The sequence below is a fragment of the Nicotiana tabacum genome, chromosome 20 (genome assembly GCF_000715075.1).
Source record: "Nicotiana tabacum cultivar K326 chromosome 20, ASM71507v2, whole genome shotgun sequence".
Classification (NCBI taxonomy): domain Eukaryota; kingdom Viridiplantae; phylum Streptophyta; class Magnoliopsida; order Solanales; family Solanaceae; genus Nicotiana; species Nicotiana tabacum.
Window position 1 is genome coordinate 20,135,326 of NC_134099.1, and position 24,420 is coordinate 20,159,745.

Here is a 24,420-nt window from a genome sequence, read left to right on the forward strand (position 1 = left end):
TTCACATTTGCAAAGATTATCCCGCGTTCGTGAAGAGGAGCTAGGTCAGGAGGAGAATATGTTCTTCGCATTCGCGAGTCTGGGGTCACGTTCGCGTAGGTTTGATTTCCAGTGAATCGCGAACGCGTGGAGGGGTCGCATTCGCGTAGGGTAAAGTGGAGCAGCTGGGATCCCAGGGGTTTGTGCATCGCGTTCGCGTAGAAATGGTCACGTTCGCGATGGCTTGGTCAGCGGAGGTTTCGCGTTCGCAGGAAGGAAGTCGCGTTCGCGAAAGAGGAATAATTGGTCAAAGATTTTTGTGCTTCGCGAACTCGAGGCTTTGACCGCGTTCGCGAAGAAGGAAAATAATCCCTGCGCAGAATGTTTTAAAAGTGATTTTCGCGATTTTTGGTCTATTTCCTCCATTGTTGAGCGATTTTGGAGTATTTTGAGAAGGATTGAAGAGGGAATCGAAGGGAAACACTTGGAGGTAAAATTTTTGAACTCAATACTCGATCGCATGTTGATTCTTACTTGTTTAAACATGAAATTAGTGGGATTTAAAGCCTAAAATGGGGGAATTATGGCTTGAAATTGGAGAGTGCAAATTGGGGATTTGAGGGGTCATTTGAGGTCCGATTTTGATGTTCTTGGTATGTATGGACTCGTGGGAGGATAATAATTCTATTGATGTAATTTTTATCGGATTCCGAAACATGGTCTTGGGGGTCGGGTTTGACCAATTTCGGAATTTTTGATGTAAATTGGTTATTTTCGAGTGGATTTTGTCCCCTTAGCATATTTTGATGGTATAAATCTATTTTTGGTTAGAGTTGGAGCATCCGGAGGCCGAGTCGAGAGGCAAATGCATCACGGGCTAGAGTTTGGATCGGATAGAGGTAAGTAATGATTGTAAATATTGTCCTGAGGATATGAAACCCCGAATTTCACATCGTTGTGCTACTTTGAGGTGACGCACACGCTAGATGATGAGCGTGGGGTCGTGCACCATTGGGGATTGTGACTTAGTCCATCCATATGACTATTAAGTCGCGTATTTGATTGAAATTTTTTTGATATCATTATGTTTTGGAAAGTATTATAGTATTTTGGGCTGAATGCCATATTTGGGCCTCACGCCAACTATTTTGGACCCTTAGGGGATTTCTAATACTATTCCTCACTATTTTGACTTCATATTTGTACTCAGTTTTGTTGTATTCTACTGTTTTCATAACTCAGCCATGTAGACATGTGATTTTTGACTCTCCCCAAGATTTTTTATATTTTAGCACGTAAATATTTAATTTAGGCCTATTTCAACTCATTCTTACTCTTTTACTTTTGTTTTATTACAAGAAAAGGAGAATTACAAAAAAATAGGTTCATTAATGTTTTGTAGTCATTTTTTTTAATCTTGAAAAAATACCAAAAAATAGTTTTGTTTTTATGGTCAGTCTTATTTTAATAATTATTTTTACTTAAGTAGAGCTAATTAATATTTTTTATAATACTTTTAGTTAATTAAGCTAATTTTAAACATAACTAGTCACAAATGCCCAAGTTTCTAGCTCATTCCTTAAGCTCAATATCCAATATCCATTAAACCTAGGGACTATTCTAGATTCTTCTTTACGACAAAAAATAAATAAAAAAAGACCTAAGGACTTGTCACAAAACGACCTAACGACCTAGGGACTAACCGATAAATATACAAAATAATAACCTAAAACCTAGACCTATATTATATATATAATGCCTACAATCAGCTAGAGAGAAGTGGATAACGGGGAAAAGCTGGGAAAAAGCTGCGCACAATACAGACCCCTCACTCAGATCGTCTACGCGACCCCCACCTCCCTGTAACTCCATCTTCCCAGCCAAAACAAGACCCCCATCAACGACCATCTGCTCACGCCGCTCCCTCTTCTCAAAATCCATCTCCGGCGAGCTTCAAACCTTAACGCCATCTTCCCATCCAGTGACCATGTAATCCTCCACCAATTTCACTCCGACAGATCCACACAGAAAAGTCACGAAACAGCTTCAAAATTAGTCCAAAATTAGCTCTGAAACAAATGGAGTTCGACTGAGCCGATTTGAGTTTCTGCCTGGGGTTGCTGTTGCAGGTTCAAATCCGAAGATCCGGTTCGATTTTGCTGATTTCGTTCGCATTTGTGTCGATTTTCGGCTGTAATTGTTGCCTCGCTCTGTGTAATTCCTAGAGTTTCATTAATTGGAAACATATCTCAGGTCTGTCGCCATTTTACCCCTTTACTTGTTGATCTTGTCTTGTATGATGCGTGGATGGCAGACTTGTGAGAATCTTATGCCTATTAATGATGTTTTGAATTGAAAATGTGATCCTGAAATGAATTTTGCTTACATGGTTCGAAAGGAAGTGGCCTGGGTGTTCAGTAGACAGCAATTTGCATTCTGAACTTATACAATCTTCTTTTCTCCTCAGAAATTGTACTAAAATAGTTTAATCGGATGATGATTGACCATAAAGTTCTGGTTTATTACAATTGATGAAAAGGGTTACACATTTTTCATGTAATTATAACACAAACATTTCGCAAATCTGGTAGCAATTTTTGTTCCGAAACCATTGAGTTTGGCACCCAAGTGACAGTTCAATGAGCTTGGCATTTGAGACCCAGTATGGTGACATCTTACGTTTTCATGACATTCTCTTGTTCCGATTTGAATGAAGCTGCGTTTAATCTCTTTGGAAAATATCTGTTGGCTTCATTTGTGCTACATTATTATTAGTTGGTTTGGTACAATTCTTTGGTGATGCCTAATTGGTTGAAGAAGTAATTTCCTTACAAGCAGCTATTACGGAAATTGTGTTAGTGATTACTGAATTGTGTTAGTGACTGGTCTTGAAATTTGAATCCGAATGTTAGATACTATAATTGGATGCTTGATTAGCAACTTTTGCACTTCTATTTTCTTTCTTCGTTGATTGCACTAGCATATCTGAGACTTAGAGAGTGAGAATTGAACGAGTATTTGCTCAAATTACTACTAAAATGAAGGTGGATGATTTTAATATACTTGGGATTCTGGAAATAATCAATAATATGAACATGGTAAAGCTACATTATTTTGTTAAAGTTAATAGTAGCACTAGCAGCTGTTAGTGGAGTTTTGGAGTAAAGTGAAGCATAGTGGGGTCATTGGCTCTTTTTTGGAACTTCTGAAAGTTGGCGTTTTTCAACTCGCAGATTGGACTATTCTAGAATTTAAGATTTTCTTATTAATTAACCCCCTTTTGAATTTGGACTCGACGTGGGCCATAAATAAAAATTACAATTGCATGGCCCTTGTTTTAATTAATCTTGTTTATCCTTAGAAATCGAGGTGTGCCGTTTAGCGAATTTTCATGGCCCTTGCAAAGTTGCAAACGCGTAGTTTCTTTAGGCGCGTTACTTTAATAATTCACCTTCCTAAACTCGGGTGTGCATTTATGTGACCCAAATCCAAGTCTCAACGTTAGCTGAAATGTGTTGCGAATTGCGGGTGCATTTATGTGACGTGGTTTGAAACATATTTTAAATGACGTTGCATTCTTCCTTTAATTAATTAAATAAAAGCGGTTATTAGGTCAAAATTGAACCATAGGTTAAAACATGTGTTGAAATCAGATAATAGGCCAATTATAACAGTTGAACGACCGTGCTAGAACCACTGAACTCGGAAATGCCTAACACCTTCTCCCGGGTTAACAGAATTCCTTACCCGGATTTCTGGATCGCGGATTGTAATACAGAGTCAATCCTTTCCTCGATTCGGGATTTGAACCGGTGACTTGGGACACCATAAATTATCCCAAGTGTCGACTCTGAATTTAATAAATAAATAATCCAGTTTCGATTGTCACTTTAAGTTGGAAAAAACTCCTCTTTATACCCGTTTCGGGGGTGTAGGAAAAAAGGAGGTGTGACAAGCCATATTTACTCCGTTTTGATATTTTAAATGATATTGTGGGCTGCGCATCATGTTTTACTGTTGGCCGAGTGGCTTGACAGATTTCTGACTGAGTGAGGCCGAGAGCCTGTGTTGTGAGGATATTATGGGATTAGGCTGCGCGCTGCAGCAGTGTTGTACTAATTCATGATCATAAAGCTGAGGGCCTGATTTGTTATGCCACGAGGTGGCTTGTTATGAGGCCGAGGGCCAATTTGAATATGCCACGAGATGGCTTGTTATAGAGTTTGGGCTGTAGGAGCCCATCCGGAGTCTGCACACCCCCAGTGAGCGGGGTACCCAGTGTGAGATGTGATATTTCCCGAGGGGCTGTTGTTGTTTCATGTTATTGCCCGAGGGGCTGTTGTTATTTCATGTTATTGCTTGAGGGGCTGTTGTTATTTCATGTTATTGCTCGAGGGGCTAGTTCTGTTGATATTTTTTCCGAGTGACGGTTGTGGTATATGTTTTGCCCGAGGGGTTGTTTATATTTCTATTCTTTTCTCATTGTTTTCATTACTCATTTGAAAATATTGAAAGTTGTTTTAAAAGGTTTTACTGAAACTGAACTTTATTTACGAAGTAAATGATTTCTGTACTGTTTTGAAAATGTACTGCATTTGTTGTAGCGTTATGACGTGGTTTACGTGTTTTCTTATTGCTCAACTTTCATTTACTTTTATTACTTACTGAGTTGGCGTACTCACATTACTCCCTGCACCTTGCGTGCAGATTCTGGTATTTCTGAACCCGGTAGTGGATGTTGATTGCTCAGTGGTAGAGTCGTCAGAGTTAGCAAGGTAGCTGCCCGATGTTCGCAATCCTGCTCTTCTCCCTCTTGTCTTCCTTAGATTGTTTTTAGTATATTTTTAGACTCTTTGTTGTATTCAGACCTTAGTAGATGCTAATGATTTGTGACACCCCGATGTCGGGCTTGTGTATTTATTCTGCATTGTTCATTTAGACTTACATTATGAAATATTTGATTAACTAAAGACTTAAAAATGACTTTTATTGAATAATGGTTAATTCGGGAATTGTGTCGGTTAGCCTAGTTTCACGATAGGTGTCATCACGATCGGGTTGGTTTTAGGATCGTAACAATTATCCTTCTTCCCTCTTCTCTCAACTTTTATCGTTTCGCATGCCATATTCATTTCAATCACTCTCCTTTTCGCACTAGTTTTGGTGTTTACAATCCAAATTCTTCATGCTCTTTGATTAACTGAACTCAAAAACGACTCATACCGACTGTAATATGGCTGTAAGTAGGGGCGTATCTAGGGGGTTCCATGGGGTACGTGAACCCATGCTTTCCTCCCTAATAATGTATAGTAATGTTATATTTTTTTTAAAATATTTTATTATATGTAGATGCACCCATGCTCAATTGATCCTAATATTTTCAACATAGAAAATAGATATAGATATAAGAAAATTACTGTTTAAAAAAAATTGAACTTATAATTCCAAAAGTGTAATGGGTGGGCAATAGTAAGAAGTAAAGGTTTAACCCGTAAATTTATATCACTCTTCTTAATAGTGCGCATATCCTGTCAAAATTCTGGATTCGCTTCTGGCTTCTGGCTGCAGGTCAAATGATCATTAGCTTATTATGTGATATTGGCAATTGAATCCAAATGGGGTTACGAAATAGTAAGGAGAAATGCCTATTTCTTTTACCAGTATAATAGTAAATTCATAAAACTATCTTTTGTTATATTAAAATAGTTGAACTTTACTCATTATAACATTCAAGTCATAAAACTTTACTCACTATTCAATAAAACTACAAGACTATTTTTATGTCTCATTAAAATAACTGAACTTTATCTAAATAAAAATAAAATCGCCAAGCTTTATCTAGAGTAACTTTAACTTTACCTACTATAACGATAATAGAAGTTAGGCAAACAATGTGACTTTACTCACTTTGTATTGCAAGGATTTGAATGGTGAAAAATTGCTCTTGGAGATAAGAGATGTTTGCCGGCAAGTATATATGTCTGCCCTTAGATGATGAGAAGAATCAGTTGTTGTGGAACTTGTTTAATCTCTGTATAAAATTTGGTTGGTTTTCGTAAAAAGATTAACTTTGTGCTACTTGGTATTTGTTGCGTAGACTAGTACAAATATGCAAAGAGGAAATGCAGGAATGTTCAGTTAGTGAATCCTCCTAAATTATTACGATTAGGAAATGCAGGAATGCTTAATTACTTCGCTCTTATAGCTTTTGTCCGAGAGGAAGAAGGTATGTAATTTCCTGTTTATTATGTTAGGAGCGGAGACATGTTATCTGCACCTAGAAAAGCTAGCCTCAGCTCTCGTAGTTGTCTTTCGAAAGCTTAGGCCTTACTTTCAGTATCACCCGATAGCTGTTGTGACAACCTTTTCATTAAGGAATGCCCTTCACAAGACTGAGTTGTCAGACCATTTGTCTAAATGGACAGTAGAAGTTAGCGAACTCAACATTGAGTACAAACCCAGGATTGCAATCAAGTCACAAATTTTGGCCGACTTCGTGGACGACTTCAGTCCGGGGTTAATGCCTCTGGCTGATAAGGAAGTAGTGTTGGTGTTGGGAATGACATCGGAAGTTTGGACCTTATTTACGGATGGAGCTTCCAACATAAAAGGGTCTAGTCTCGATGTAATTCTAATCATGCCCTCGGGGGAAACCCTAAGGCAGGCCATTAGAACTGTACCGTTAACTAATAGTGAAGCCGAGTACGAGGCTTTGGTTGCAGGACTTGAATTAGCTTAGGGAGTAGGTTCCGAGGTCATTGCGATAAAGTGCGACTCACAGCTGGTGGTAAATTAAGTGTATGGAGTTTTCGACACAAAATAGGAACGCATGCAACAGTATTTGAACAATGTTCAAGCGTTACTGGCACGATTCAGAGAGTGGTCAATCGTCCACATTCCGAGGGAGAAAAATGCAAAAGCAAATGCGTTGGCTAATTTAGGGTCATCCACGGAGATGAAAGGATCTGATTCCGGTATGGTCGTCCAATTACTGCATTTGGTGTTAGGTGTGGACGGCTACTGCGAGGTAAACTCGACCTACTTGATCTGGGACTGGAGGAACGATTTCATTGAATATCTTAGACATGAAGACCCAAAGGCGTCACGGGCATTAAGGACCAAAGCAGCTCATTATTTCCTTATTGATGGACAATTATACAGGAGGTCGTTCCAAGGACCACTGGCTCGGTGTCTAGGGGCCTCGGAGGCGGACTACGTGATGAGAGAAGTCCACGAAGGAGTTTGCGAAAATCATTCCAGTGCGGACTCGTTAGTTCTCAAGTTGGTCAGGGTTGAATATTATTAGCCCCGAATGGAGCAGGACGCAAAGTCATTCGTACAAAAATACAACAAATGTCAATGTCATGTACAGTTAGTGCATTAACCAGCAGAACTTTTGCATTCAGTAGTGTCTCTATGGCTATTCATGAAATAGGGGATGGACATAGTTGGTCCTTTACCACTTGTGAGCACGTGATTTTTGCCTTACGAAAACTACTCCAAAATAAATCAAAAAAATAAAATAAATTTCTTTTACTGTGTAATTCTTGAATTTGCGTGGTGTTAAATATTTGTGTTATGTCCGTAAATGTTTACTTTGTCATAATAAAAATGAAAATTAAAATAAAATACATGTTGCATGCATATAGGATTTAATTATGCATTTGAAAGATAATTTAAATAAAATCACAAAAAATATGCATTCGTTCTATTTTTAAATGTGTCGTTATGTGATTAATGATTTATCTACGTGTTAATGGTTATTTAAAGATAATTAGTATTATTGTAATGATAATTTTGTTTTTATAATTTTTGATTAGGATTTTATTAATTAATAATAGAATAGAATAAAATAAAATAAGTTGTAAATTAAAAATTGGACCTGGATTAAAATCCAGGCCCAAAACCAAATTACTCCCCCATTCAGCCCAATTCAGGCAACCCAGGCACCGGTCCAAATCAAACGACTCAAAACGACATCGTTTGATTGTAGTTTATCAGGGATCGTTGGATCAAAGCCAACCAACGACTGAGATCCCACGAACCTTAACCCATATCCATTACCCGACCCAGTGCCCCGATTCAGCCCGACCTCAGCAGTAAACCAAACGACACCGTTTGGCTAAGTGAACTAATCCTGGCCATCTATTCTCATTGATCCAACGGTCAAGATTAATCCACCCCACCCCTATATAAGGACCAAAACCTTACCCCGGCCCCCTAGCCAAACCCACTCCTTCCCTATTCATCGTCCCTACCGAAACTCACCCCTAACCCTAGCCGCCCTAGGATCCCACCGCCTGAAACTCGGCGGCAACAACGCCGCCGGTCACCAAAATAACACCCTAGAACCCCCTGAACATCCTCTATCCAGATATGCTAGCCACTTGGCTCGAATCTTCTTGAAGGTTCTTGAATCTTCATTTGAAGATTCGAGCTGAGTTTATATCTAAACCAAACAACCCCTAGTTGACACCATTGTACCCCCTAGCATGCCTTGTTATGGAGCTGATGTTTGTTTGGCTCGAATCAGTTCCGAGCTTCTCGAATCTTCTTTTGAAGATTCGGACCAAACAAGAACTTACCCAGACCTGTTCCAAAGTGACACCAAATAACCCCTAGGCTTCCCTCACCCTTGTGTTGTATTTGGTTCTCCTCGAATCTGACCAGAAATGGTTAAGTCCCAAATCGAACTTTCAAGAACCCTAAAAATACCAGACTTTTGGATTCTGTCCAGATTAAAGAAAGATTGAGGTTTAATCGACCTTAGTCAAAGTATTTTCAGTAGAAAATACTTCGACTAAGGTCTGTTTGATTTCAAACAAAGTTCAAATCCAAGTTGAGTTGAGTCCAGTTGAATTTGAAGGCTCAGAGGTAATTTTCTGTTGCTTATGTGTGTTCTACGTGTATTCTATATTCGTTTCATTAGTTTGTTTAATTTTTCATAATTTTCTAGTCAATTTTGTTATATTGTCCCCTACCCGTCTACTTGATTCCAAATGTGAATTGTTTCTATTAATTGTGATTATGTACAATGTGTGTAATCGACTCGATTAAGTTCGTCGATTAGTTGTATTGTGAATCTTGCTTCTGAAATGTTGTTTGTAATACCCTGTTTATCTGTTTAGAGTTGATTATCATCATTGAAATCAGTTAATTAGTTCTTCCCAATTTATTGATTCTTGTTTAATAAATTAGAAAGTTTGTCAATGGTGTGTATATGTTGATTTCTGAATCAGTGAGTTTCAGGGCATTGTCAGTATATTGACAATGCTCCTGTGTTTGTTTGATTTTTGTTCAAAGTTAAAGCTCAGTTTACTGAACTCAGTGTAATATGTTGTTATGATGATTGGTTCTGAATTCAGTATGATTCTACAAATGTTGATTAGATGTAATTGTGTTAGGAGGTTACATTCTTAGACAGGATTCAGTCCAAAACTTTAGGATTGGTTGTAGCTGTCTTAAATCAGATTAATAATTAGGCTTATACAGATTTTAAAATCTGTATTGTTAAGATGCTGAATTTAAGGCAGTAATACCAGTAGAAAACAGTAAATCTGAGCATTTTTGGGATAAAACAGTAAGGGTAATGTGACATAATAGTGGGCTGAAAGTGGTTTGTTAATGGTTTTTAATTTAATAGGATTGTGGGAAACAAAGGGTAATGGGCTGCTGAAAAACAAGATAATAGCACTCAATAGGATTTAAAGTATTCAAAAGTAGTTTTAATGGAAAACTTTCTGATTTTAAAAGGAGAAAAGGGTCCAGGCAGCACTAGAAGGGTACAGGACAGCCCTGTATAAATAGAGGGGGATTGGGACTGATTTAGGGGCAGATTTTGAAAGAGAAAAATCTGATAAGAGAGATTTTTTTTGAAAGAAAAAAAAAATCAGATTTGAGGGCAGATTTTAAGAGAGAAAAACAGAAAGAAAGAAAGAGATAGAAATAGAATCAGAAACAGAAATTTGAAAACAGAAACAGAAAAATCTGATTGAGGAGATTTTTTTTAGAGTTCAAGAAGAAGAAACAGAAAAAAAAATCAGAAACAGAAAAGTCAGAAACAGGAATTTGAAACAGAAGAGAAACTAAAATCTGAAATAATGTCCCTTGGTTAAATCTGTCCGGATTTATTTGAATCCATAGTTCAGTTAAAATCTGAAGTTTTCTTTTAAAATACTGTTACTGTGCATCTGGGTTTCTCGGGTCTCATTATTGCTCAAATCTGTGGAAAGACTGCTATTCTGCTGATTTTGTTACTGCTGCTACTGCTGAAATTTACTCATTCTACCTTCATTTTCAGGTACATGTCTTTTAAATTTTATGTTGGAAAGAGATTCAACATGACTAATCAATGAAGCTTGAATTGCAATTCTGTTTTCCATTTGTCCAAGTTCATCAGTTTAAATTTCATTTTTGTTTCATGTTAGTTAATTAGTAGTGAATTCAATTTGATAGCTATGAGTTAATTGTCTTACTTTGAAATTTCGTATAAAGCTTTGTAATAATGTTAGCCCTTCATCTCATTAGTTTAGTCATATTTGAACTGTCAAGGTAGGAAACATGACATAAAGATTGGCCATTAACTAGGCCTTGTGGCGTTGTTAGTTGAATAAAGAATAGCGTGAAAATGTCAAAACCATATTGCTAGTTTATTCTGATACTTGATTTAGTTATGGATGGAATGATATAAGTTGTACGTTCTTATGTGGCATGATAACAGGTATGAATGTTTCAAGACATACAAATATGTTGCATGAAAGGCAATGTTGTTAATCAATTTGTATAATAATTCACTTTCTCATCAATTCGATGCCTATCTACTATCGTAAACAAATCAATTAAAATAATTTCGCCTATTAGATTAAAAACAAGTACATGAAATGAGACGTACAAGCATGAATTGCAATACTTTATATCAATGATAAATAGAAGTAGAATTTGAATAATAAAAAATTCTTCAAAAAATATTTCTTCCCTTCATAAATCATTTTTGTTAGTTTCATATGCAATTCATCCTTTAGTATATGTATATATGTTGTATTTGTGAAGAATAGTATTAATCATGTTCATATTCTTTGCTTTGAATTTGAATAGTCTTGGATGAACATAAATTATACACGGAAATTATAATCGACGATCAACATCTAATAAATTATGAATTCTTTTTTTTTAAAAGAATTTAAAGGCATCCCTTGAATGTGAATTTTCTCAAGATTTTCATATAAAATGTGTAGATATAATAGACAATTCATGGAAAACCCATAATATCAGTAATAATATTTGGTGGAATTAGGGATACGTTCGCGTAACCTGATTATGTTGATAAAAGCAATTCGAATTATGCGTGCGCGCAATTTCGAGAGAATATTTAATAAAAGGGATTTCTTCGAGGACGTAAAAAATAATTTCATGTAATCCGGGATGTGCAGTTCACTGTTTAAATATAAGGGTGGTAACGTTCATAATTTTATTTTAAATCACGAACATATGAATTTGTAATAAAGGATATAATCAATTATATTGTGTACATGTACGCGTGGCACGATCCCCGGTAATTATAAAAAGTATATAATATGAATATACGTACGCGTAATTCGTCCATATAATTATAAACAATAAGTAAAAAGCGGTAGTAAAATCATGCAATAAAAACGTATTTAGTAAAATCAAGATAATTAAGCCAATAATAAAAGCAGTTAAGCGACCGTGCTAGAACCACGGAATTCGGAAATGCCTAACACCTTCTTCCGGATTAACAGAATTCCTTACTCAGGATTTCTGGTTCGCAGAATAACAAACAGAGTCATATTCTCCTCGATTCAGGGATTAAAACCGGTGACTTGGGACGCCTTAAAATTCCCAGGTGGCAACTCTGAAACAAATAAATAAATCCCGTTTCGACTGTCCTTCAATTGGAGAAAACTCCTCACGCGCCCGCCGGCGCGGTAAAAAGGAGGTGCGACAGCTCTGGCGACTCTGCTGGGGAATTTTAAAAGCTTCCACTGTAACCCAGAACCACTGGTTCAGGGTTTAAAGAATTCGAGCTTAAAATAACTGCAATAATTGGTTTTATTTACTATATGATTTTCAACTGTTTATATGCTAATATGCTAAATGTTGCTTTTTACCGCTTTAATATTATTTGAATTGTGAATATATACAACTGCTACGAAACCCCTTTCTTTCTGAGTCTTCTGAATTTATGGTGTGCACGTGCGCGCGACCCACCTTTCTGTTAAAGTCATACCAAATAAGACGGAGTTGGGACAAGTAACTAGGCCGGGCAGACTTTCGTGCTCCCGGTACGTTGCCCCCGCTTCGGCTCAAACTGTCCGTTTGGGTAAGCCAGGTTTAGAACAATCAACCTCAGGTTTTACACTTAGAATAACTCAGCCATGTACCGGATCCCTAGTAGGAACGAATATTTGCATCATATGCATTTGGCCTTGGAGACTCAACACAGGGGTTGGGTCTGTCTAGGACAGGTGAACCCAAAATGAAAAGACCATCATGATGCATCCTACTTGCTACTTGTGCATTCATTTGCCTCGAACATGCTTGTTGACCAGCTTAAATTAAATCATGGTGAGAACCAAGGAATAAAATGGGTTGTTTTTTTAAAAAAAAAATCAAAAAAAAATAGCTTTAAATCTTGAAATAAAGATATTTAATAAATAAAATGATTTTTTCAGTGTGAATTTTCAAAATAAGTTTTAACTTTATTAAAATTAAATTTCAGATACAAAATGAGCACCACACAAAGCCCCTCATCCACGAGTACAGAAGAATTTCTCGTTCAGCTTCAAATGTGGTGGTATGATTTAGGCGAAGACGGTCAAAAATGGGTCGTCAAGCATTTGGGAAATCTCACGGATATTATGAGGGTTAAACCCCGTGATGATCTGATCGTGGCATTAGTAACTTTTTGGGACCCTGCTCACAATGTCTTTCGTTTCTCTGACTTCGAGCTTACTCTTACATTAGAGGAAATAGCCGGATATGCTAGTTTTGACGGAAGTCTAAGAAATCAAAGCCTGATATTCACAAAGGATCCTTCGGTACTTCGATTCTTCGGTCTTCTGAACATCAGCAGTCAAATCAGGAAAAGCAATGTCATCAATGGATGTTGTTCCTTCAACTTTTTGTATTCAAGGTTCGGAAAGTCAGATGGGTTCGAAATTCATGAGAAAGGCCTTACTAACAAGCAAAACAAAGACACTTGGCAGATTCACCGTCGCTTTGCCTTCATGGTGGCTTTTCTAGGAGTCATGGTCTTCCCAAACAAAGAGCGAACAATTGATATTCGCACCGCGAAAGTTGTGCAAATCCTCACCACCAAAGAAAATCACACCCTTGTCCCCATCATTCTGTCAGACATTTATCGGGCTTTGACTTTATGTAAATCAGGAGCAAAGGTCTTCGAAGGATGCAAAATTTTGTTGCAAATGTGGGTGATGGAGCATCTCCAACAACAGCCCAAGATCATACAGTATGGGTCAAACAATGATAATTGCATCGAGAGTTATGAGGAAAGAACAAAAAATTATCAGGCTCCAGAAGGGATAGAAGCATGGGTATCTCATCTAAAGGCTTTAACGGCAAATCAAATTGAATGGACTCTTGGATGGCTCCCGATGAGGGAAGTAATACACATGTCAACCTCAAATAGTTATCTACTACTATTGGGATTGAGAAGCATTCAGCCGTATGCGCCACTAAGAGTCCTAAGGCAACTAGGGAGATATCAAATAGTTCCTGATGATGAAGATTTGAGTGTGCAAGTAATCGAATTACACCCAGAAGCCACTATTCCCGAGGCTCTACTTCAGCAGATATGGAATGGATGTCGATACTTGAAAAGTGATACTCAAGTCCCATACACTACAAAGGGTGAGATAAATCCTGGATATGCTAGGTGGTTTGAAAAACGGTCTCGCGTGGATGATGTACCAGAGCCTGAGCTAAGAAGGCCAACAAAAAGACCCCATGTTCAAAACTTCAATGATAAAATCCAAGAGCGGTTGATCTGGGGAGAAAAGGAAAAAGGGTACAAAGCAACTATCCATGCCCTAAAAGAAAATCTAAGAAGCCTCAGTTTGGAGAAAGATTTGCAAGCACAAGAAGCCGAAGGCGAGAAGAAGAGTCTAGCTTGTGAGAATGAAAATCTTCATGCTCGATTCCAAAAAATGAAAAGAGTTTCTGAAACGCCAAAGAGGAGCTGGAATGATCAAAAAACCATCGCCAATCTCTTTGAAAGAATGCAAGATTATGATTCCATTCTTGCGGAAAACGAAAGGGCATTGAGCAAAGCAAAAGAAAGGATCCAACAATTAAACGAAGAAGCCAGATCTAATAAGGAATGCCAAGATAGGCAATCCGAAAAAGACAAGGCACAATTCAAGAAGGAAAAAGACTATTGGATGCGATCAGAAGACCAGCTTCGTGCACAACTAGAAGAGGCAAGAAGATGCAACAGAGAACATCAACAAGCAGACCTCGACAGGGAAAGAGCGCAAACAAGATTAGAGCAGGCCAGACTCCGAGCTCTATTAGAATCAGCTCTAGATCGGGAAAATCGTGTCAGAGATATAGCCACCACTCGTCAGCAGCAATTGCAGAACCAAGACCAACGTCTCCAAGATTTCAGGGCACAAATCCACGACCTGGCGGTCTACACTTCTCAGAGTTACGTAAACTGTCAGGGAATGGACTATGAAAGGTTTACAGAACATGCACCCACTTTTGCCCGTCATCTAGCATTGGAATTGGAAAGGATGTATCGTACGCTGGGAGGTCATCCAGGTCAAGCTCCACATTGAGCAAATAGTCTAATAATATACAACACAAGTGGAAAGTGGGGCACGTTGTGAGATGTTAAGAATTGTATCTTTTATTTTGATTTAAGTGTGTGTGTTTCAAGCCATTTTCTTAAAGTTTTCAAATGTAATTCCATCTTTGTGTAATGAATAAAAGTGATTGCCTTTAGTCCGAACTACGCAAGGTCTGATTCATGCGGGGGCATGATACATAGGCAATCTCTATAAGATTCGACCACCACAATAAAAGGGATATAATAAATAAAATAAAAGTAAATAACAATAAAAATTTCAAGAAAGCTGGGACGACACAAGCAGCCGAGCAAATGCATAATAGAAAGGGATTATTTGTCTAGGAACATTGCATCTCAACGTGTGATTATGTATGTGTTAAACTCTCAAAACTAACAAGTTTGTTCATTTTCAGAATTCAAGCAGTTAGTTTCTCTAAAGAGTATACTGGCATATTATCACTATCACACAAGATCAAAAGAACCAATCCCCGAAAGTATGTCTATCCCAGATGTTGACACAGGTATGGAGCTAGAGGATATGGATGTCGGGAAAATGAAAGAAGAGATGTTTAAACTCAAGCAGCAAATGGCTGAGATGTACCAAGCCTGGTCTACAGGACAGTTACCCCCATCTCACCCAAATAACCCTGCTCCATCAATGACCCAAACTCAGGATAATATCACCACTGAATTATCCCCAAATTTCCCCATTTACCAGCACTACCGAGGCACCACCTCTCAGACACCGCAGTCTCCACCTCCAAAACCCGTTCCATATTTTCCTCCACCTATGACTCCTGTTTTCGTAGCACCTCCCCCTGCTATATTTCACAAATCTCCTAGTGAGCCTACATTCCAGGCCCAGGACAACCAATATTACCCCCGGAGCCCACCCTCAAAGCCTCCGAAATTCATTCAACTGCTCCTCGTTTTGATCTCCCAACCGAAATTGACAAGCCAGCCAAAAATGCTGAACAAGAAGAGATGTTCAGGAAGGTCAAGAGTCTAGAACAATCGTTCAGAGACATGCGAGGATTAGGTGGGCAAGTCAGTGTAGCATACAAAGATTTGTGCTTATTCCCCAATGTACAATTACCAGTTGGCTTCAAGATGCCCAAATTTGACCTATACAACAGGCACGGCGACCTAGTAGCCCACTTAAGGGGTTTCTGTAGCAAGATGCGAGGAGCTGGGGGAAAGGATGAATTATTGATGGCTTACTTTAGTCAAAGTTTAAGCGGATCAGCTTTGGAGTGGTATACACGCCAGGACCATGGGAGATGGTACACCTGGGATGACCTGGCACAGGCATTCGCATACCATTTCCAATACAATCTGGAAATCATCCCAGATCGATTATCTTTGACAAAATTCAAGAAGAAACACAATGAAAGTTTCAGAGGGTATGGTTTTCGGTGGAGAGAGCAGGCAGCAAGAGTGGATCCTCCTATGAAGGAGAGCGAAATGGTAGACTACTTCCTCCAAGCCTTGGAACCAACTTACTATGCCCACTTGGTTTCAGCGGTAGGAAAATCATTCAACGAAGTGGTGAAGATGGGAGGTATGGTGGAAGAAGGCCTCAAAACAAATAAAATTATGAGCTATTCAGCAATTAAGGCGACTACTCAAGCAATTCAAGGCGGGGTAGGAGGAATCGGAAGAAAGAAGAGGGAGGAAGCAGCGGTAGTTGATTCAGGAATTTGGTCGGGACCCAGAGGTTCACCGCTTTACTATAATCAACAACGACCTCGCCAATCAGCTTACCACCATGATTCATCCCAACACTACTATCACCCTTCAGAGCCTCATTTTTTCATTAACCATGCTCAAGCATACAATCAGCCACCTGTTCACACCAATTGGCGTGCTCCTGCCACACCAATTACTTACCCACGAGCCTATCCCGGACCAGGTTTCAGGCCGAGGCCAGCGTTCAGGGGAGAAAGAGAACAGAAAAAGAAAACTTACACTCCATTGGGAGAGTCTTACACTAGTCTGTTCCACAGGCTGAGACAGCTGGACATGCTGAGACCAATACAATCCAAGCTACCCAATCCTCCTCCAAAGAATCTGGATTACACCATTAGCTGTGAGTATTGCTCCGGTGCACCAGGCCATGACACGGAGAAATGCTGGCATTTGAAAAATGCAATACAAGAGCTGATTGATACTAATAAAATCGAGGTTCAAACCCCCGAAACCCCAAATATCAATAGAAATCCAATGCCAGCCCATCAAGAGGCCAATATGATAGAAATCATACAAGCTGATGGGGAGACAAAGAAGCCATCACAAACTGTCATGATGATCAAGTCTCATGAAGCCAAGCCAGATAAGCAGTTAACAGAGGAGAATCCGGTATCTAAGCAGAACAGAAATGGTGATGGACCATCTATGATAATCGAGGAGGGATCATCGAGCAAAGTTGCCGCAAAACAAGAAAGGCCGAAAGTGATAGTACCAGGGGTTGCTAACAAACCCATTGTATTCGTGGAAGGAGCCCGTACAGATCGGGTTATTATCGCACCTGTAATCCAGCTGCCGGTCATCAACAACAAAGCCATCCCATGGAACTATGAACGGGTGACTGTAATGTACAAGGGAAAAGAAGTCAAGGAAGAAGTGTGTGAGGTGCAAGGCTTGACTCGTTCGGGAAGATGTTTTACGCCCGAAGAGTTAAGAAAAACTAAAAATAATCCAACACCAATAAAGAGAGCTGTGACGGAAGAAGAGGCGGAAGAGTTTTTAAGAAAAATGAAACTCCATGATTATTCTGTTGTGGATCAATTGAAGAAGACGCTCGCTCAAATTTCATTATTGTCATTACTGATCCATTCAGAGGAACACCGTCTGGCTTTGATGAAAATTCTAAATGAGGCTCATGTTCTTGAAAAAATCTCTGTAAATCATTTGGGAAGAATAGCCAACAGAATCTTTGAGACAAACAGAATTACATTTGCTGATGATGAATTCCCTGTGGAAGGTACCGAGCACAACAGAGCTCTTTACCTCACCGTGAAATGTGAAAACTCCGTAGTAACCCGGGTATTGGTTGACAATGGGTCAAGTGCAAACATCTGCCCTCTCTCCACTTTAAGCAAATTAAAAATCAAAGAAGAGAGGATCCAGAAAAATAGTATTTGCGTACGGGGGTTTGACGGTGGAAGCAGAGATTCATATGGCGACATAGTGTTGGAACTAACAATAGGGCCAGTTGAATTCACAATGGAATTCCAAGTGTTGGACATAACTGTTTCTTACAACTTGTTGTTGGGTCGACCATGGATCCATGCTGCTAAAGCAGTCCCGTCAACACTACATCAGGCTGTCAAGTTTGAATGGGATCATCAAGAAATAGTCGTGCATGGAGAAGAAAGTTTAAATGCTCACAACAGTACCATTGTACTGGTCGAGGGAACAGAAAATGACCAGGGACCATGGGTATACCAAGTATCCGACACAGTATCGGTAGAGAAAATTCCAGAGGGGAAATACCTTCCGAATCCAAAGATATCCTCTGCATCAGTCATGGTAGCTTATAAAATGTTAAAGAATGGCTTTATACCCGGCAAAGGTCTGGGCTTATCTTTGCAAGGAATTATACAACCAGTATCTCTCCCCGAGAACTGGGGAACATTCGGTTTGGGATTTATACCTACTATCACCAATGTGAAATAGGCCAGAAAACTGAAACATAAGGCATGGGATCTTCCAAAACCAGTCCCACATCTGTCAAAGTCTTTTGTCAAGACCGGTGCTAAAAATCGCCCGATAACAACAATTCCTAAATCCCGGGTCAATCCTGAGGAGGAATTAATTGAAAGATTCGAGAAATTGTTTAGTGATGTGAATATGTTGGAAAGCGGAGAAGGGTGTAGCAACGCAGAAGTTCAATTCGTTGGACCAGAAACAAAGCTCAATAATTGGAAAGCCACTCCTCTCCCAATTCGAAAGGAGTCTTGGTAGTTTATTTTGATTTTCTTTCAAGTTTGTTTGGGTTACTTCAGGGTTGTAATCCCAAAGCTTATCTTACAGTTTGTTTGAAGTGTGCAAAACCTTGTTATCTTTCATCATCCAATAAAAAGCAGTTTCCCTTTTATTATCATTCCTGATAGTTTTCTTTTCTTTTTCTTCTTTTCTGTACAGTTCTTGTTACGCTGGCTCTAGTGATATGGCATGCATGAGGAATCCTCAGCCCAGTCTTAAAATCAATCTGGTTCCGAAGTAATAATTCAAGAAATATATTGTGATTATGAATCAGAATATGATGAAGATGAGGTTTTTGAAGAGATTAGTAAAGAGTTAATTCACTTTGAGGAAAAAATCAAACCTAACCTGAGTGATACCGAGGACATCAATATAGGGGACACGAGTAATATTCGGGAAACTAAAATAAGTGTCCATCTCGAACCAAAGATCCGAGAAGAGTTAATTAAAGCACTCATAGAATTCAAAGATGTTTTTGCATGGTCGTATGACGACATGCCGGGCCTGAGCACTGATTTAGTGGTTCACAAATTGCCCACCGATCCAACGGTGCCTCCTGTCAAGCAGAGGCTGAGAAAATTCAAGCCTGATATGAGTGTGAGAATTAAGGAAGAAATCACCAAACAATTGGAAGCAAAGGTCATTCGAGTCACTCGATATCCTGTTTGGCTGGCTAATATCGTTCCTGTACCAAAGAAAGACGGCAAAATTAGAGTATGCGTCGACTACCGCAATCTCAACAAAGCAAGTCCAAAGGATAATTTCCCATTACCCAATATCCATATTCTGATCGATAATTGTGCCAAGCATGATATAGGGTCTTTCGTGGATTGTTATGCCGGGTATCATCAAATTCTAATGGATGAAGAAGATGCAGAAAAGACGGCATTCATCACACCATGGGGAACTTATTGCTACCGGGTAATGCCATTCGGTTTAAAGAACGCCGGAGCAACCTATATGAGAGCAATGACCACAGTGTTTCATGATATAATACACAAAGGATTGAGGTATACGTGGACGATGTGATCATAAAATCAAAGCATCAGGCCGACCACGTTGGGAATTTGAGGAAGTTCTTCTTAAGACTTCGCAGGTACAACCTCAAGCTTAACCCTGCCAAATGCGCATTTGGAGTTCCATCTGGAAAGTTGCTGGGATTCATAGTCAGTCGGCGAGGCATCGAGCTAGATCCATCAAAAATCAAAGCCATCCAAGAATTACCACCTCCAAGAAACAAAATGGAAGTAATGAGTTTGTTGGGAAGGTTAAATTACATCGGCAGGTTTATTGCTCAGCTCACAACAACCTGTGAGCCAATTTTCAAATTGTTAAAAAAGGATGTTGCGGTCAAATGGACCGATGAGTGTCAAGAAGCGTTCGATAAGATAAAAGGGTACTTGTCAAACCCACCCGTGTTGGTCCCGCCAGAGCCAGGAAGACCTTTGATTCTTTACTTGACGGTTTTGGAAAATTCATTTGGTTGTGTATTGGGGCAACATGACCTCACTGGCAGAGAAGAACAGGCCATCTACTACCTTAGCAAGAAGTTCACAGCTTATGAGGTTAAGTATACTTATCTGGAAAAGACATGTTGCGCCCTAACATGGGTAGCTCAAAAATTGAAACACTATTTGTCATCCTACACTACTTACCTCATTTCTCGGTTGGATCCATTGAAATACATTTTTCAAAAGCCTATGCCAACGGGAAGACTTGCAAAGTGGCAGATATTGCTCACAGAATTTGACATCATCTATGTGACTCGAACTGCAATGAAGGCTCAAGCACTGGCCGATCATTTAGCCGAAAACCCGGTCGATGAGGAATATGATCCGTTGAAAACTTATTTTCCTGATGAAGAAACAATGCATATCGACGAGGTGGAGCGAATTGAAAAACCTGGCTGGAAACTTTTCTTTGATGGAGCCGCTAACATGAAAGGAGTCGGGATAGGAGCTGTAACCATTTCTGAAACAGGGCATCACTATCCTGTTACGGCTCAATTGCGATTTTATTGCACCAATAATATGGCTGAATATGAAGCTTGCATTTTGGGGTTAAGGCTAGCCGCAGATATGGATATCCGAGAAATCTTAGTCATGGGAGATTCGGATCTTTTGGTACATCAAATTCAAGGAGAATGGGAAACTCGAGACTTGAAGCTCATACCATACCGACAATGTCTACATGATCTTTGTCAGCGGTTTCAATCAGTGGAATTCCAACATATTCCAAGAATCCATAATGAGCTTGCCGATGCATTGGCTACCCTGGCATCAATGTTGCACCATCCGGACAAAGCTTATGTAGATCCGATACATATTCAAGTTCACGATCAGCACGTTTATTGCAATATGGTTGAGGAGGAATGGGACGGTGAACCGTGGTTCCACGACATCAAGGAGTATATCAGAATGGGGATATATCCCACACAAGCCACAGGAGATCAAAAAAGGACCATTAGGCGATTGGCAAATGGATTCTTCTTAAGCGGAGGAGTTTTGTATAAAAGAACACCAGATCTTGGATTATTAAGATGCATAGATGCCAGACAAGCTACAACTGTCATGTCTAAAGTACATTCAGGAGTTTGCGGACCCCACATGAGTGGATATGTGTTGGCAAAGAAAATCCTCCGAGCTGGTTACTATTGGCTTACCATGGAGCGAGATTGTATTAGTGTGTGTGCAAGTGTCATGAATGCCAAATACACGGAGATTTGATTCATTCTCCACCATCCGAGTTGCACACAATGTCGGCACTATGGCCCTTCGTTGCCTGGGGCATGGATGTGATTGGACCGATTGACCCGGCAGTATCCAATGGGCACAGGTTCATTCTGGTAGCCATTGATTATTTTATCAAATGGGTTGAGGCCAAGACATTCAAATCGGTGACCAAGAAAGTTGTGGTCGATTTTGTCCACTCAAATATCATATGTCGATTCGGAATCCCAAAGGTGATCATCACAGATAACGGTGCTAATCTTAACAGCAACATAATGAAGGAAGTATGTCAACAATTTAAGATTACACATCGCAACTCTACCCCATATCGGCCCAAGGCGAATGGAGCAGTAGAGGCAGCCAACAAAAACATAAAGAAGATACTTCGGAAAATGGTAGAAGGATCAAAACAATGGCATGAAAAATTATCATTTGCATTATTGGGATACCGCACTACTGTTCGCACTTCAGTAGGAGCAACTCCTTATTTATTGGTATATGGCACTGAAGCAGTAATTCCTGCAGAAGTTGAGATTCCTTCCCTTCGGATCATCGCCGAAGCAAAGATTGATGATGATGAATGGGTCAAAACCCGTCTGAAACAGTTAAACTTGATTGATGAAAAACGATTGGCCGCAGTATGTCATGGTCAATTATATCAAAGAAGAATAGCAAGAGCATACAATAAAAAGGTGCGTCCACGGAAGTTTGAAGTGGGTCAGCATGTGCTGAAACGTATTCTTCCACATCAGGTTGAGGAAAAAGGCAAATTTGCCCCGAATTGGCAAGGACCATTCATTGTGACCAGAGTATTATCAAATGGTGCACTATGTTTAACAGATATTGAAGGCAAATGCATAGACATGGCGATCAATTCTGACGCGGTGAAGAGATATTACGCATAACTTTTTGAATGTTTGTATTTAGCATTATTTCGAAGATTGGAATGACAAAGGCAATTTATTCTGCTATCCAAACACTATACCCTTTGTTTACCTTTTGAGCCATACTTGTTTCTTTCCTACCCTCTCTTGGAATCAATAAAAAAAGAAGAAGAAGAAAGTCACTATTACCAAGTGAACTACGTTTGACCTGATTCCTCAAAGAAGGATACGTAGGCGCCTCACGGCTCGGTCATAGGGTGCACGACATACACAATGTGCATGAAAAGAAACATTAAGAGACCCCAATCAAGAAACTGGGGCAGGAATTGTATTGGAAATAAGAAAAGATTCCAAGAGTTGTAATTTTAAACCCATACCAAAGCTATTTAGCTTTTAATACCTTTTCCATTTCTAACCCCATACCAAAAAGACCTTTCGATCAATCTTAGAAAAATGCTGAGACAAGTAAATGAAGATGGTTCATAACACTCTGGTACAAACAAGAAAAGAAAGTAAAAATGAGAGAGTCTTATAGGTGAAAACCCACACGGGCACCATAAGGCGACGGAAGTTGAGAGAAAAGTAAAATGAGAGAGTCTTATTGGTGAAAACCTTCGTAGGCACCATAAGGCGAAAAGGAAGTGAGAAATGAACAAATGAGGAAGGTTTATCGGTGAAAACTCTTTGAGACATTACAAGTCCAACAGGTCTGTGAAATGAAAAATGAAATTGGATTACGGAAATTTTGGGGAAAAATAAAAATGAGACAATTGAAAGGAGATTGATTAAAAGACTGGGTTGATTAATCCAAAATGTATACCCTGATCATTGGCGCCAGTAACTCCAATCAGATAAGTTTTTATTCTTTCTCCAACAGTCATCCAAACTTGGATTTTTCTTTTCATTCTATAATTGTCGAAATCAGCGTGTTTTGTCACTAATAATCTTACTTTTCTAAAAGCTTTGAGATAAGTTTTAATCCAAACAAATAAGAAGGAATGTCAAGGTATACTACCAAGATTCAAGGTTACATGATACGGCCATGAAAGGTGGGTGGGAGATAAAATATGGGTATAAGAAAAGTGAAATCAAAAGTGGATCAGCAAAGTCAGAAGGGACATATGATTACAATTAAAAGGGTTTGAAGGAAAACATACAGAGGGGAATCCTATAGTCAAAGATCAATTACAAAGACAAAACAGTCTTTTTCAACCATTCCAAGGCAATAAAAGAGAGACGAAGAGAAACCTCACCATCGGCAAGAGTACCCCAGTTAACCACCCTGCTTTAAACTAACGAAATTTTCTTTGATTTAAAACAGGGGCAAATACAATATTTGTGTCAGGAGGATGAAAGAAGAAGAAGTCAGGCGTCCACCTGGAGAATGAGGATGAAGAATTAAAGAAGTCAGGCGTCCACCTGGAGAATGAGGATGAGAATTGAAGAAGTCAGGCGTCCACCTGGAGAATGAGGATGAGAATTGAAGAAATCAGGCGTCCACCTGGAGAATGAGGATGAGAATTGAAGAAGTCAGGCGTCCACCTGGAGAATGAGGATGAGAATTGAAGAAGTCAGGCGTCCACCTGGAGAATGAGGATGAGAATTAAAGAAGTCAGGCGTCCACCTGGAGAATGAGGATGAAGAATTGAAGAAGTCAGGCGTCCACCTGGAGAATGAGGATGAGAATTGAAGAAGTCAGGCGTCCACCTGGAGAATGAGGATGAGAATTGAAGAAGTCAGGCGTCCACCTGGAGAATGAGGATGAGAATTAAAGAAGTCAGGCGTCCACCTGGAGAATGAGGACAAAGAATTGAAGAAGTCAGGCGTCCACCTGGAGAATGAGGATGAGAATGGAAGAAGTCAGGCATCCACCTGGAGAATGAGGATAAGAATTAAAGAAGTCAGGCGTCCACCTGGAGAATGAGGATAAGAATTGAAGAAGTCAGGCGTCCACCTGGAGAATGAGGATGAGAAAAGAAGAAGTCAGGCGTCCACCTGAAGAATGAGGATG

The 24,420-nt window shown here is 39.3% G+C and overlaps 1 long non-coding RNA gene across 1 annotated transcript; it reads left to right on the forward strand.

The window, feature by feature from the left end:
- The first annotated feature begins 1,760 nt into the window (after nucleotides 1-1,760).
- On the forward strand, nucleotides 1,761-4,949 carry LOC142174739 (uncharacterized). Its single transcript, XR_012703786.1, has 2 exons — nucleotides 1,761-2,232; nucleotides 4,687-4,949. It is a non-coding gene; the product is annotated as an uncharacterized LOC142174739 (long non-coding RNA).
- The last annotated feature ends 19,471 nt before the right edge of the window (nucleotides 4,950-24,420 follow it).